At 43.3% G+C, this 12317-nt stretch overlaps 1 protein-coding gene across 2 annotated transcripts in view; it reads right to left on the bottom strand.

Annotated features, from left to right (window-relative positions):
* The window catches only part of ADARB2 (adenosine deaminase RNA specific B2 (inactive)), a 444652-nt gene that overhangs the window by 373786 nt on the left and 58549 nt on the right, over positions 1 to 12317 (bottom strand). The gene's annotated exons all lie outside the window — the stretch shown is intronic.

Here is a 12317-nt window from a genome sequence, read left to right as displayed (position 1 = left end):
TGACCAAATGGTGAGATTCTATACCTGGAATCCCTCTGGTTCCCAGTTTACTAGTTACCATGTACCTGACTATCCTTCTCCTCAACATCACTCAAGGCTTTTTACTGCCAAGCTCACATGCATATTTTCCTAAAGCATGCTTCCTCTTCTTTTCACAATGGCAGCCACTTTATGAAGGACACACAAGTATGCATGCATGTATGGACACTGCAGACCACAGCTGCCTCTTCAGAGCTCTGAACAAAGTTCAGTGTGAAAACTAGCTTCAGCTCTAATTGGACATTAAAATATCTGAAACAAACAATATTAAAGAGCAAATATAAAACTGAAGAAGTGTAATCTCTCCCTACCCATTCTGATTTCAATGTCCTATTTCTCGCCTTCCCCACACTTACATCCAGATTATATTCAAGCTATCCCACTGTGCTTTTGAGATCCATCACTCTAATGCATTTTAATGTTGTTTTGCAGTATGTTTTATACGTTGCTCTTACTTGAGCTCATTTTTAACTACTGCATTTTTATTTCTTTCTGCAAGTCGGTGCTTTTCACAGAAGAGCAGAAAAAGGAACCAATTATTATTAGCAATAATAATTATTATAATCACCACAACCCATCTCCAGATTAGAAATTTATCTTTCTTTCCCATTGTCCTGACTATTTCGGTGCTGCCCATCAATTGTCAACACTGGAATTCATGGCAGAAAAATCACAGATCTGTTCCATTAATAGCCAGAAATATCTGGCCAACTTCCAAAAGCCATGCAATAATGTTTGGGTGAGCATTCAATGCTAGGTTTAACACAAGATGAACAATTACAATTACTGTTTTATATACACATTTCGAATGGACAGACAGACAGCTGGGTCTGAAATAAAAGCACATAAAAAGAAAGATAAACTCATGGGTGGCATTTAGAAGAAGAAGAAGAAGAAGAGTTTGGATTTATATCCCCCCTTCCTCTCCTGCAGGAGACTCAAAGGGGCTCACAATCTCCTTGCCTTTTCCCCCTCACAACAAACGCCCTGTGAGGTGGGTGGGGCTGAGAGAGCTCTGAAGAACTGTGACTAGCCAAAGGTCACCCAGCTGGCGTGTGTGGGAGTGTACAGGCTAATCTGAATTCCCCAGATAAGCCTCCACAGCTCAGGCGGCAGAGCTGGGAATCAAACCCGGTTCCTCCAGATTAGATACACGAGCTCTTAACCTCCTACGCCACTGCTGCTTTAGTGGAAACAGTGATGGAAACAATTTCCCTCATGTAAAAATCCAACACCAATTCTGTCAAATCATTACCAGCTTCTCCCCCTACACAAATTTGATCAAAGAATGTTGCTGCCTTTCTGTGCTAGGTATAAGATCCGTATATATGAAGATCTCCATAAAGAGAGATCTGGCAGGGGTGCCATAATTACCCCTACATTCTCAGGTGTGGCCACATGCGTATCTCTAGCACCAAATTTGGAAGGCTAGCTGATCCCCAAGAAACAAACATATGCATCATACTAATGTAATCCTGCATATCCTTAATCAGCCAACAGTTGCTTTTCAATTCATTCCAGGAAATATAGCTGTTTCGTATACATCAAATGTAAAAAGAGCAAACAAAGAAATTCCAAGCACCCTCCCTTATCCCCAACTTCCCCTCCCCAACAGTTATGAAAAGGGGACATCTGGGGACAGCTAAGAGGAATGAGTTCCCCTTGATTCTTCATTGCATCCCCAATTGTGGCCTGGTTTTATTTATTGTTGTAGCGCAAGTCTTTTGAGGCATAATTTAAAAAGATAGATAACCACATAATTGTTCACAAAGATAAATAGTTTGAGGCTTTTTCTGTTTGTATTGCAGTTCCCCCTAATATATAAAAACAAGTGCTTCGTTTATGTGCCTTTCACAAGAAAGCAATCGAACACACCAAAAGGAGTCAAATTATTTTGGTCGTCTTCTCTGACATCACCGCAACTGATCATACGACGACATAATAAGGTCATCCATTATCCATCTGCAGTGGCTATCCTCAAGGGCAACGACTTTGCCATATGCCGGATCCAGACTTGCAGAGGGATTTCAAAGGGACTCGCTAACTTCAGTGATGCCCGTAACAGACTGCCATTCTACAGAACAGGAAAGAATTTCACCCCCAGTCAAACAGCCTTGCTAACAGCTTCCTTGCCTTCTGTTTCTTCATGTATCTAGTGCAAACGTTCAGTTTTCTCTGAACTTCTGACAACATAAATTTGCTGCCCTGTGGACATCTGAAAAACTGCTGCAACTTTACTTAGCAGCGGAGAACCAATGTACCCTGCTTGAGTAACACACTTCTATATGAGACACACTACAGGTTGTGGGTCTGTGAATCTTTTTCACTAATGATGGAGCTTTCTTCTAATGGAAAGAGTCTTCTCTTATGGCAAAATGCTCCAGAGGAAGGTTCTCCACCAGTGGACAGTGCCACCACAAGCAGATAGACTCCATCCCCATGACCAGTGTTTCCCAACCTTTTCGACATCACGGTACCCTTGACCTCACTCTTCATATCTCAGGGTACCCTTGAGGTTCGCTTGATATTTTTTTTTGCATTTTTAAAGGTTTTTTTCCCCATTTTTGGCCTGTAGGTGGGGTGAGTGGCAAGCAGGGGGAGGGGAGGGAAAGCAGCATTGACAGCCTTGTTGTTTGCCTAAATTCGGCATGGATTGGGGGGATTTAAAGGGAGAGTTCCCTTTAAATCTAAACCCCCCCAATCCACACCAAATTTAGGCAAATAAAGCAGCGCTGTTTTTCAATGTTGCTTAAAGGGAGCCCATGAGGCTCCCAACCCCCCCCCCCCGTCAAAATCCATTTGATTCTGGGGGGGGGCAGGCAGTAGCATTGTCATGGCACCCCTGGGACGTGCTCATGGCACCCCAGGGTACCACGGAACCCTGGTTGAGAATCACTGCCTATGACTTACAATACCCCCAGATATTTGAGGGTGAAAGTTGATATACCCATTCTCACTTTCCACATTAATGTTTCTTACACTTAGCTCATGCTTAGAGTGTGCTTTGTTCTTGAGTGGATCATTTCTGAATGATGTTAATGAAAGGTAGAAAGCACACAAAGGGAAAAATTTAAATCAATCTGACACTTTGGTCAATGTGACTCATTCATTTTTGAGCGTCGCAAGGAATTTAACTGCCAACATTCCTACAACAAAACAGCAAGGTGGCTAAAATGGATTGTTTGTGGCAGGAAGACAATGCAAAGGCAACCCATTTAACCAACTGGCAACGTGAATTGCTGAACATTACCGATTCCTCTCTGACTCTTCTCAGATGCAGGGGTACTGAGGGGCAAGCAGGAGTCATAAGTACTTCCATTTTCATTCCTCAGCTGATTTAAAAAGAGGAATTTGGCATCTCCCCAGTGGGAAGACTAATGGATAACTTGCACAAGTCTCTTCTGTGGGACATATGAAAGTGCTCTTTCAATCCATATGGAGTCAATGTGAAGACCAGAAGCCCGAGACACTGTGCCACCATAGTAATGTAATGTTCAAAACCCTCTCAGGCAGCCAAAATTAATCCAATGTGGCTGTTTGCTGCCATTTGTCCCTCAAGCAATGAAGATGTTCAGAAAGATAACCTCCTCGATTCAGATATAAACAAGCGCGGATTTGTAAAATTACCACAGAATGCCAACCAAGAAAAAAGTCTGTCCGCTTGCTCTTTCTTATCAGAATGTAGCATGCCCTACTGATGGAAATAATTTTCTCTCCCACAAAGCAAAACGGTAAGCTCGAGAAAGAATGCAAAACACACATGTTGATCTATTCATTTTATTCTCAGATGTGAAAGCTGATGCAGCCATTTATTTGCCAAATAAATGCTCTTGTCAGAAGCAACTAGAAAACTCACAATAAAAAAAAGTTCAGGTTACCACTTAAAGAGTATTTACTGCCATATAAAAAAGGAAGTCTAATTGTTCTGCTTGATTATTCATTCAAAGGCACTAAATTGCAGCATCAAAACAGCTAAGTTGTTTTAGGCTGCAATCCTAATGGGAGTTAAGCAACCAATCAAAGTGCTTCTTCTGGAATAATGCCTTCACGGGCGACATGAGCGCTGAAGAGAGACGCCCGTAGAAAACCTGCAGTTTAACTCCCATTACGACTTCAGTGTCGACCCGCGCTAAATAGTAAAACTATTGGTCCATTTTACATTTTCCTATTAGGGTTGTCAGCTGATTAAAGTTTTAGCAGGTTTTTAATTAAGAATGCAAAAGCAATGCTGGGGGATATCATTTAGTCTAGCAGCCACGTTTCAACAGTGGTCAGGTAGAGCCTTCCAAGAAACCTATAAAAAGGGCATGAATGTAATTATTTTCTCCTGGTGGTGGCATCTGGAATTCAGAAGCAGATTGCCTGTGAACCTGGAGATTACATTTAGCTAATATTTTTAACCCAAGCATTTAGTAAAGTAGTTAAGCGAGACAAGTGTGCAAATTAGCTATTTATGTGCTGTCCATGGTTTTGAAAGTATCTGTAGAGCAGCTGTCCCCCTTCCTCCTAAACTCTACCTTGAGGATCAAGATGACCTCACGGTCAAAATACAGAATTTGGTTGAAGTCACAATGGAGGATTTAAATCTTGAGGGGCTTCCCAAAAATTCCAGTGGTGAGTATGTACAATGGAGGATTAAAATTCAATCTTGTCAGCAAGCAGAAGAGGAGTGAAAATACACTTAGGGTCAACCAGCTTTTCCTCGAGTGAAAAAGAAGAGTTGGGTTTTTTTAATCCTGCTCTTTCTTTACAGTGTGGGTGCTCCATCAAGTCACAGTTGACTATTTGTGACCTCACAGGGGTTTCAAGGCAAGAGACATTCAGAGGTGGCTTGCCTTTGCCTGACTCTGCATAGGCTGAGAGAGTTCTGAGAGAACTGTGACTGGCCAAAGATCACCCAACATGCTTCATTTGGATGAATGGGGAATCAAAGAGATTCCACCTAAACATTAGGAAGAACGTCCTGACAATAAGGGCTGCTCGATAGTGGAATATGCTGCCTTGGAGTGTGGTGGAGCCTCCTTCTTTGGAGGTTTTTAAAGAGAGGCTGGATGGCCATTTGTCAAGTGTGCTTTGATTAGCTAGTATAGGGTGGGTGGTCAGACAGTTCCCTTCAGTTGTTATATTGTCGTATGTGGTAGTGGGGTAATAAGTTGTTTAGTGCTAGCTTAAAGATGGAACTAGCTTAGCTTAGTATATAGGATTTAGTATTAGTTACTGAGTTAGGTTTGTATTGTGTTATATTGTTTTTAGGTTATTGGCTAGTTAGTGGGTTTTGGATTTATTAGTGATTGTATTGTGTGGAAGCACACTAGTCACAAGAAAGCCATCTTTTAAGAACTAATGTTCCTAAATTTAACATATTGGTCTTCTTTTAAAAGAGGGATAAGATGCAGGAATAGTATTGTGGTGTTATGTCTTGTTGTTATGTGTATGATGCAGTTATATTTTATGCTAAGTGCTAATATGCTTTTGCTGTTTGTTATTCCGTTAAGAAATGTTAATATTATTGACATGCTGTTTAGTGATGTTTGATAAGCTGGGGTTATGGTTTTGGTGTACTTGTTGTTGTTCATATTTATTTATTGCTCATATTTGATTTTGTTATTCTGTTTTGTTGGTTGTTAGCCGCTCTGAGCCCTATGGGGGAGAGTAGGGTACAAGTCCAATAAATGAAATGAAATGAAATGATGGTGTATTCCTGCATCATAGGGGGTTGGACTTGATGGCCCTTGGGGTCTCTTCCAACTCTATGATTCTATGAGTCTTTCTTATCACCTGGTGGAAGATCCTTTAACTAGATATGGTAGGGACTGAACCTGATGTTCTACCACGGACCCCCTGCCCCTCCCCATCACTTTGGATATGGAAGGAAGTATGTTAAGTTTCTTCAAACCATCCTCATGTGAACATGGCTGGAATTATGGGGAACCTATCCTAACATATGCAAACCTGAGCTCAGGCTTGATATGAAAGTGGTCACTATACATCGTCTCTTAGAATGGATCAGGGTGTGCTTGTTAATATTCCATGATGCTGCCTACTTTATTTTATTGGGATAGGTAGCTGACATCTCTAAAAGGAAATGATTTATTGACATACTAAATTTTTTTTTAACTTGCGATGTTTCCCTTGAGGCCGCTCATAGTCACTAAGTGTCATTTATAGCCGAAACTGCTACATCTGCACCGGCCGGCCTTTGTGCTGGCTTTCAGTTTAGTCAGCATCTGTGTTATGTGCCTGTTTAAAAAAGAAGTTGATAAAATATTTGATGAGTTAACTGCTGTAGGAAATCTGGTAAAAAGAGAGATGGTCATATTAGCATAAATCGAAGAAGAATGAATGGTGTATTCTGATGTAGACTGTCAGGTAAATAGACTGTTTTATGGACTCAAGTAGGAATCTGGAAGCCTACGCCATTGGAAAGCTTAGCTGAACAGCGATGTTTGCAGGAATATACCATGAAAAAAACTGGTTTCCATCATGAAGCCGAGTCCAGTGCTGGTGTTATTTAGGTAATCATGTATAATATATGCAAGCAGTTATTGCAGAAGGGAGTGCTATAGCTCAAAGGGATAGTGAATTTTTTCCCCATTGTACACTGTACCACATAATCTTTTCCCATTGTACCACATAATTTCCATTGTACCACATAAACTTTTCCCATTGTACCAGGCAATTCCCATTGTGCCACATAATCTTTTCCCATTGTACCACATAATTATACCACAAGAATAGTACCAACTAGACCAGTGTTTACCAACCTTTTCGATGTCACGGTACCCTTGACCTCACTCTTCATATCTCACGGTACCCCTGCCATCCCCCCACCTTCCCCTCCCAGTGCCCCGCTTGCACCACCACCCACCTTCCCCTCCAAGGGTGAAGGGAAGAACTGGGGGGGGGAGGAAGTGGCTGATGACCTTGTGGCAGGCCCTGCCCCGAGCCCGCTCCATGTCCTTGCTGGCGCTGGCAGGAGACACCACAAAAGTGAGGGGGGCGTAACCATTGCCACGGTACCCCTGGGACATGCTCACGGTACCCCAGGGTACCACGGAACCCTGGTTGAAAATCACTGAACTAGACACTCATCTTTCTTGAACAACTTATTCCTGTTGTCGTTCCCACCACATTTACCTTAGTTGTTCATGGTGAACACATTAGAAGAACACCATTTCCTCTCAGTTAAAATTATGTTTTTTTGATAGGCGCCAAAAAGTTAACTTCCGGCATCAGGGAACTCTCCCAGCCACGGATAGAAGACGTTATTATCATTCAAATGGTTTTCTTTCCCTCACATCCTCGTCTTTCACGGAAAAGCTTTCCATTATTATGGGTTTGGCTGACAAAGGCAAGATTGACCTGACTTTCAGAAACTCTCGTCTAATTTCCGCACAGAGGTTATCTCAAGGATACAACAGGACTGTGTCATTTCTCCTCAGTGTGCCAAGGTGAACAGCTCAAAAACGCATCCAATAGCTTTCAGCTATTCTCATGTGAGACAGATTGTGCAGCTCCTGTTTGGCTTTGAAGACATTTGCGTGCCAGTCACCGGGCCACAGGATGACAAATTACCTCTCTGCCAATATCGGAGCTGGGACAGTTCTCTCCACAGCATCCTCCAGATGGGCCTAATTAAACTATTAGCCAATGAGCGAGGTCTGATGGCTCCATTAGGAATCCTCTTGCGCTTAAACAAACAGCTCAAAATAAATAGTTTCCCTCCAATTAAAGCATGCTTTGCATGTTTTCCCTGAGCTATTTGTTGGTAGACAGGTTTCTGCTGCGGCTTTTGACAAAGGCCAGCATGATGCCAGGCCATCTAAGGTCAGGGTTCAAGGTGACACTAACAGTCAGTGTTGCAGAATTAAGGAGACATGGATTCCATAACCTACTTAGCGACTTAACTTCTTAAAACATCTTGGCCTCGTAGGTCTCTCTCTTGCTTACTTACATTCTAAAATTCTAATCAGGAAAAACATATGTATTGATCTGATCAATAGTCTGCCCTTCCCCAGAAAGGCTCTGGGTGGCTTTCAACAAATACATAGAATAATTTGGATTTATATCTCGCTTTTCTCTCCTGTAAGGAAGAAGAAGAGTTTGGATTTATATCCCCCCTTTCTCTCCTGTAGGAGGCTCAAAGGGGCTTACAATCTCCTTGCCCCTTCCCCTCACGCTTAACAAACACCCTGTGAGGTGGGTGGGGCCGAGAGAGCTCCGAAAAGCTGTGACTAGTTCAAGGTCACCCAGCTGGCATGTGTGGGAGTGTACAGGCTAATCTGAATTCCTCAGATAAGCCTCCACAACTCAAGCGGCAGAGCTGGGAATCAAACCCGGTTCCTCCATATCAGAGTGCACCTGCTCTTAGCCACTGCTCTTAGCCACTATGCCACTGCTGCTCCTAGGAGACTTCAAAGCGGCTTACAAACTCCTTCCCTTCCTCTCCCCACAACAGACACTTTGTGAGGTTGGTGGGACTTAGAGTGTTCTGAGAGAACTGTGACTAGCCCAAGGTCAGGCTTCATGCAGAGGGGCGGGGAGATAAATCCATTTCACCTAGTTAGAGTCTTCTGCTCAGGTGGCAGAGTGGGGAATCAAACCTTTTTCTACAGATTAGAGTCCACTGCTCTTAACCACTATACCACACTATGCATTGAAAAGATAACCAACTCCTGGTGTGTCAGCCAATTGTGCTAATTGGGTTAACTCTCAGATTTGGTCCCAGTTCCTCAGAGGAAGGGTGGGATAAAGAGACTGATACATTTTCCCCAATTCTAATGCAGTGGTACAAATGGCACTCTTGTTTTAGAATCCAGCTACCCAACTCTCAAAGCAGTCAAAATGAGGACTCTTCTAGCTAGGAGACATGATTTCCACCCATTTTTACTTTGCCATTCTCCAGTGAGTTCAGTGCAGCGTACATGGTTTTCCCCTCCTCCATTTAGTTCTCACCACAATCCTAGGAGGTAGGGTAGGCAAGTTAATTGTAGCTCAATTTGCCTAGAATTTTTTTTAAATCTGGGCATAGAAGCTACCTTGAAAGTACTGTTGACAGGTGCAGAACAAATATTTTAAATAAAGAAATAAATAGTGAAGCATTCTTTCCACTGCAGGACACATGCTCAGATGTAAGACCGAGTTGTTCCACCGGGCCTTTGGAGAGACCAGCCGCTGAGGATGCCCCACCCCCCACTCCTTGCTCTACAGGGGTCCCTAACATCATCGGGACCCATTATTTTCTCTTGGGAGGGTTGCATATGGGTTTGTGGGATACTGTTTTAGAATGTAGTTGTTTTAACTTATATGTATGTTTTTAATCTATGATATTGCACTGTTCACCGCCCTGAGCCCTTTGGGGATAGGACGGTATATTAAATCAGATAATAAATAAATAAATTCATATTCCTGACTAGATTATGTGTTCCTGCATTGCAGGGGGTTGGGCTTGATGGCCCTTGGGGTCTCTTGATAGCCCTTGGGGTCTCTATGGGCCTTTCTCCACTTACCTTAAGCCCTGCGCTACTCTCCTCAAGTAGCGCGGGGTCCCCCTGCACTCCCCACGACAGGGGCGGCGACAGCGCAGCCGCTGCCACGCCCCCTCAGCACGCGGCATCCCTGGTGCTGGAGAAAACGGCGCCTTTTTATGACCCCGCGCTCTGGGTCCCGATGTTAGGGACCCCTGTAGAGCAAGGAGTGGGGGGTGGGGCATCCTCAGTGGCTGGTCTCTCCAAAGGCCCGGTGGAACAACTCGGTCTTACATCTGAGCATGTGTCCTGCAGTGGAAAGAATGCTTCACTATTTATTTCTTTATTTAAAATATTTGTTCTGCACCTGTCAACAGTCGTGGGGATGCCTGGGCGCGCGCCAGGGATGCCCTGCGCTGAGAGCAGCGCGCAGCATAGGGGGGAATCCCTGTGAGTGGGGAAACGCTCTATGATTCTATGACTTGGAAGCTTGTGCTTCAAAGAATTCTTGCTCCACATAAATACATGCACAGATACATGGAGCTACCTTATGCAGAGTCAGACCACAATATTTGGAGATGCGAGGGACCTTCAGCATACCACTGAGCTATGTTCCTTCCCCAAATTGTTCCCTTTGATCCCCGCCCCCTTCTGACATGTGCTCCAGATCTGAGTAGCTCTTAAAGCTCTCCATGAACTATCAATGTGCAGGCTGAAGAACCTGGGCCTGGAGATTAGTACTAGGAGAATACAGAGTACGTTTCCAAGAAAAAAACACAAGGTAGATTTTGATAATATTGCTTGCATCCTGCCAATCCATTCATCTTGCAGAACAATACTGGACTGCATCATTTCCCTTTCTGCTTTGAGAGTGGCAGTTTCATTTTTCAGATCCTTAATGCAAATCAAGGATTTCTAACCCAGAGGCGATATTAAATGTGTTTTTTTAAAAAAAGCCCACCCTTCTGACAAATGGAGATGAATCTGCAAATGTACATTACATGAAACACAGAAACCTTACATATAACGAAGTAGGCCTATCTGGAATGTTAAAATATTAAACAGTAACTTGCTAATGTTACAGACAGACATAATGATAACTCATTTACTACTGAATCTACATTTCCTGTTTTCATTATCACAGGAAGAAAACGAGCTCCAATATTTCTGCGACACATTTCCAAATGGTCAGAAAAGCTGATTATCTTCTACCTGGAATACCATAGCAATGATTCTACTTTCCACACCAAGGTTTCCAGAATGGGGAAAATAATTTCTTACTGCCAATTACAATCATACCAGTGTCTGAACATTCTTAAGTAATGGGTCAAATGAATGGATGTTTTGGAAACACAGCACCTCTTGTTTCCTCTGAGTTTCGCAGGCAGAGAATGAAAATGGTGAGATCATTATTTGTCCAAAGCAAGTCTCCAAGTTTCATTTCTTACCGCTTCAAGCTGAACACAGCTGAGGCGCCTGACCCGGGATCTGGAACAGCATAATGAACAAGCTGTGCTACAGCAAGTCACCGTATCAACTCTCACCTCTGCTATCGACTCATAAAATGGCTTCAGTCCCAATCTGAAACATGGGGACAATAATATTGGTCAACTTCAGAGGGATTTTATAACAAGAGAATGTTTGCAAAAATGCTGCAAGCACTGAACAGACCTGAAGTATTACTACCAACCAAACAGATACTGGCTAGGCCAGGCAACCTTTAAAGCCCCTCTGCCATAACTCCATGACAAGTGTCTACCTGTGAAAATGTTGATGTGCCAACAAACAATAGGTGCTAGGGAAGGAATAGGTTGTTATTAGCCAGGAATATTTTGAGTAAGTTAATTCCCAGAAGTACTCAGAAGAGAACTAGCATCTTGTGCTGAGTACTTTGGACTGGTATGGTATGCTACTGTTCTGCTCATGTGGTGAGGATGTCTACTCCCAGTCTGGAGGCAAGACAGGAGGGTCAAAGAAGCTTGGACAGTCAAATAGTAGCTTGGTCATTATTCAAGCAACTGCAAAGTGAACTCAAAGGCTTTATAAGACCGGACAGAACCCTATTGGCTCTCTGATATCGTCTGACAGCTGGTAAACTAGCTCCAGCTAACTACATTCTACATGAAGCTCACTGTGGGACCTTGGATCAGTCATTCATGTCTGAAGTTAACCTAACTCCCATAATTTCTGTGAGGGTAAAATGGAGAACCACGTTAACTACCTTGAGCACCTGTAAGCAGGTAGGATAAAGCGCAGGTGCCATTGTCGGCAGGGAAAGGGCATGGCGAAGAGGCCCCACTTGCAGCTGCCCATCGTGGGCAACCACGTCATGACACTGGTGCAGCCTGTATAAGGCTTGCCCGGCCCATTGCCCTTCATTCCTGAGCAGAGCGGCAATGAAGCCCATTGATAAACCAGGCCCAGACTTGCATGCTTACATTCTAACTGTCTCCAACTCAATCCTACATCGTATGTAGGATTCCCACATGCTGTAAAAACCCATGCAATGAGACCTAACACTGCTTAGCTTCAGCAGGACTGAAGCATCATGAATGTTCAAACCATTCTTTGGGCACCAAAGTGCAGCTATGGATCAATTCATAATGAGCCTAGGTGGTGAATTTTGGCGTTAGTTCGTTATGCTGCTCTTTTGTCCCCTTCTCAGCCATTACAGGTTTCAGCATTAACGCTAAGAGCGGATATGTTTGCTGGGATTTCCAGTTTGAGACTTCCGTTGCCATAGAGTTTCACGATAAGCGTGTCTTGAAGCATGTTATTTGCATACTTGCAGCAGCATACCATAACATCGCT

This window comes from Sphaerodactylus townsendi, linkage group LG11 (assembly GCF_021028975.2).
Source record: "Sphaerodactylus townsendi isolate TG3544 linkage group LG11, MPM_Stown_v2.3, whole genome shotgun sequence".
NCBI classification, from domain to species: Eukaryota; Metazoa; Chordata; class Lepidosauria; order Squamata; family Sphaerodactylidae; genus Sphaerodactylus; species Sphaerodactylus townsendi.
The sequence above is the reverse complement of the archived record's forward strand: the minus strand, read 5'-3'. Positions and strand labels throughout refer to the sequence as shown.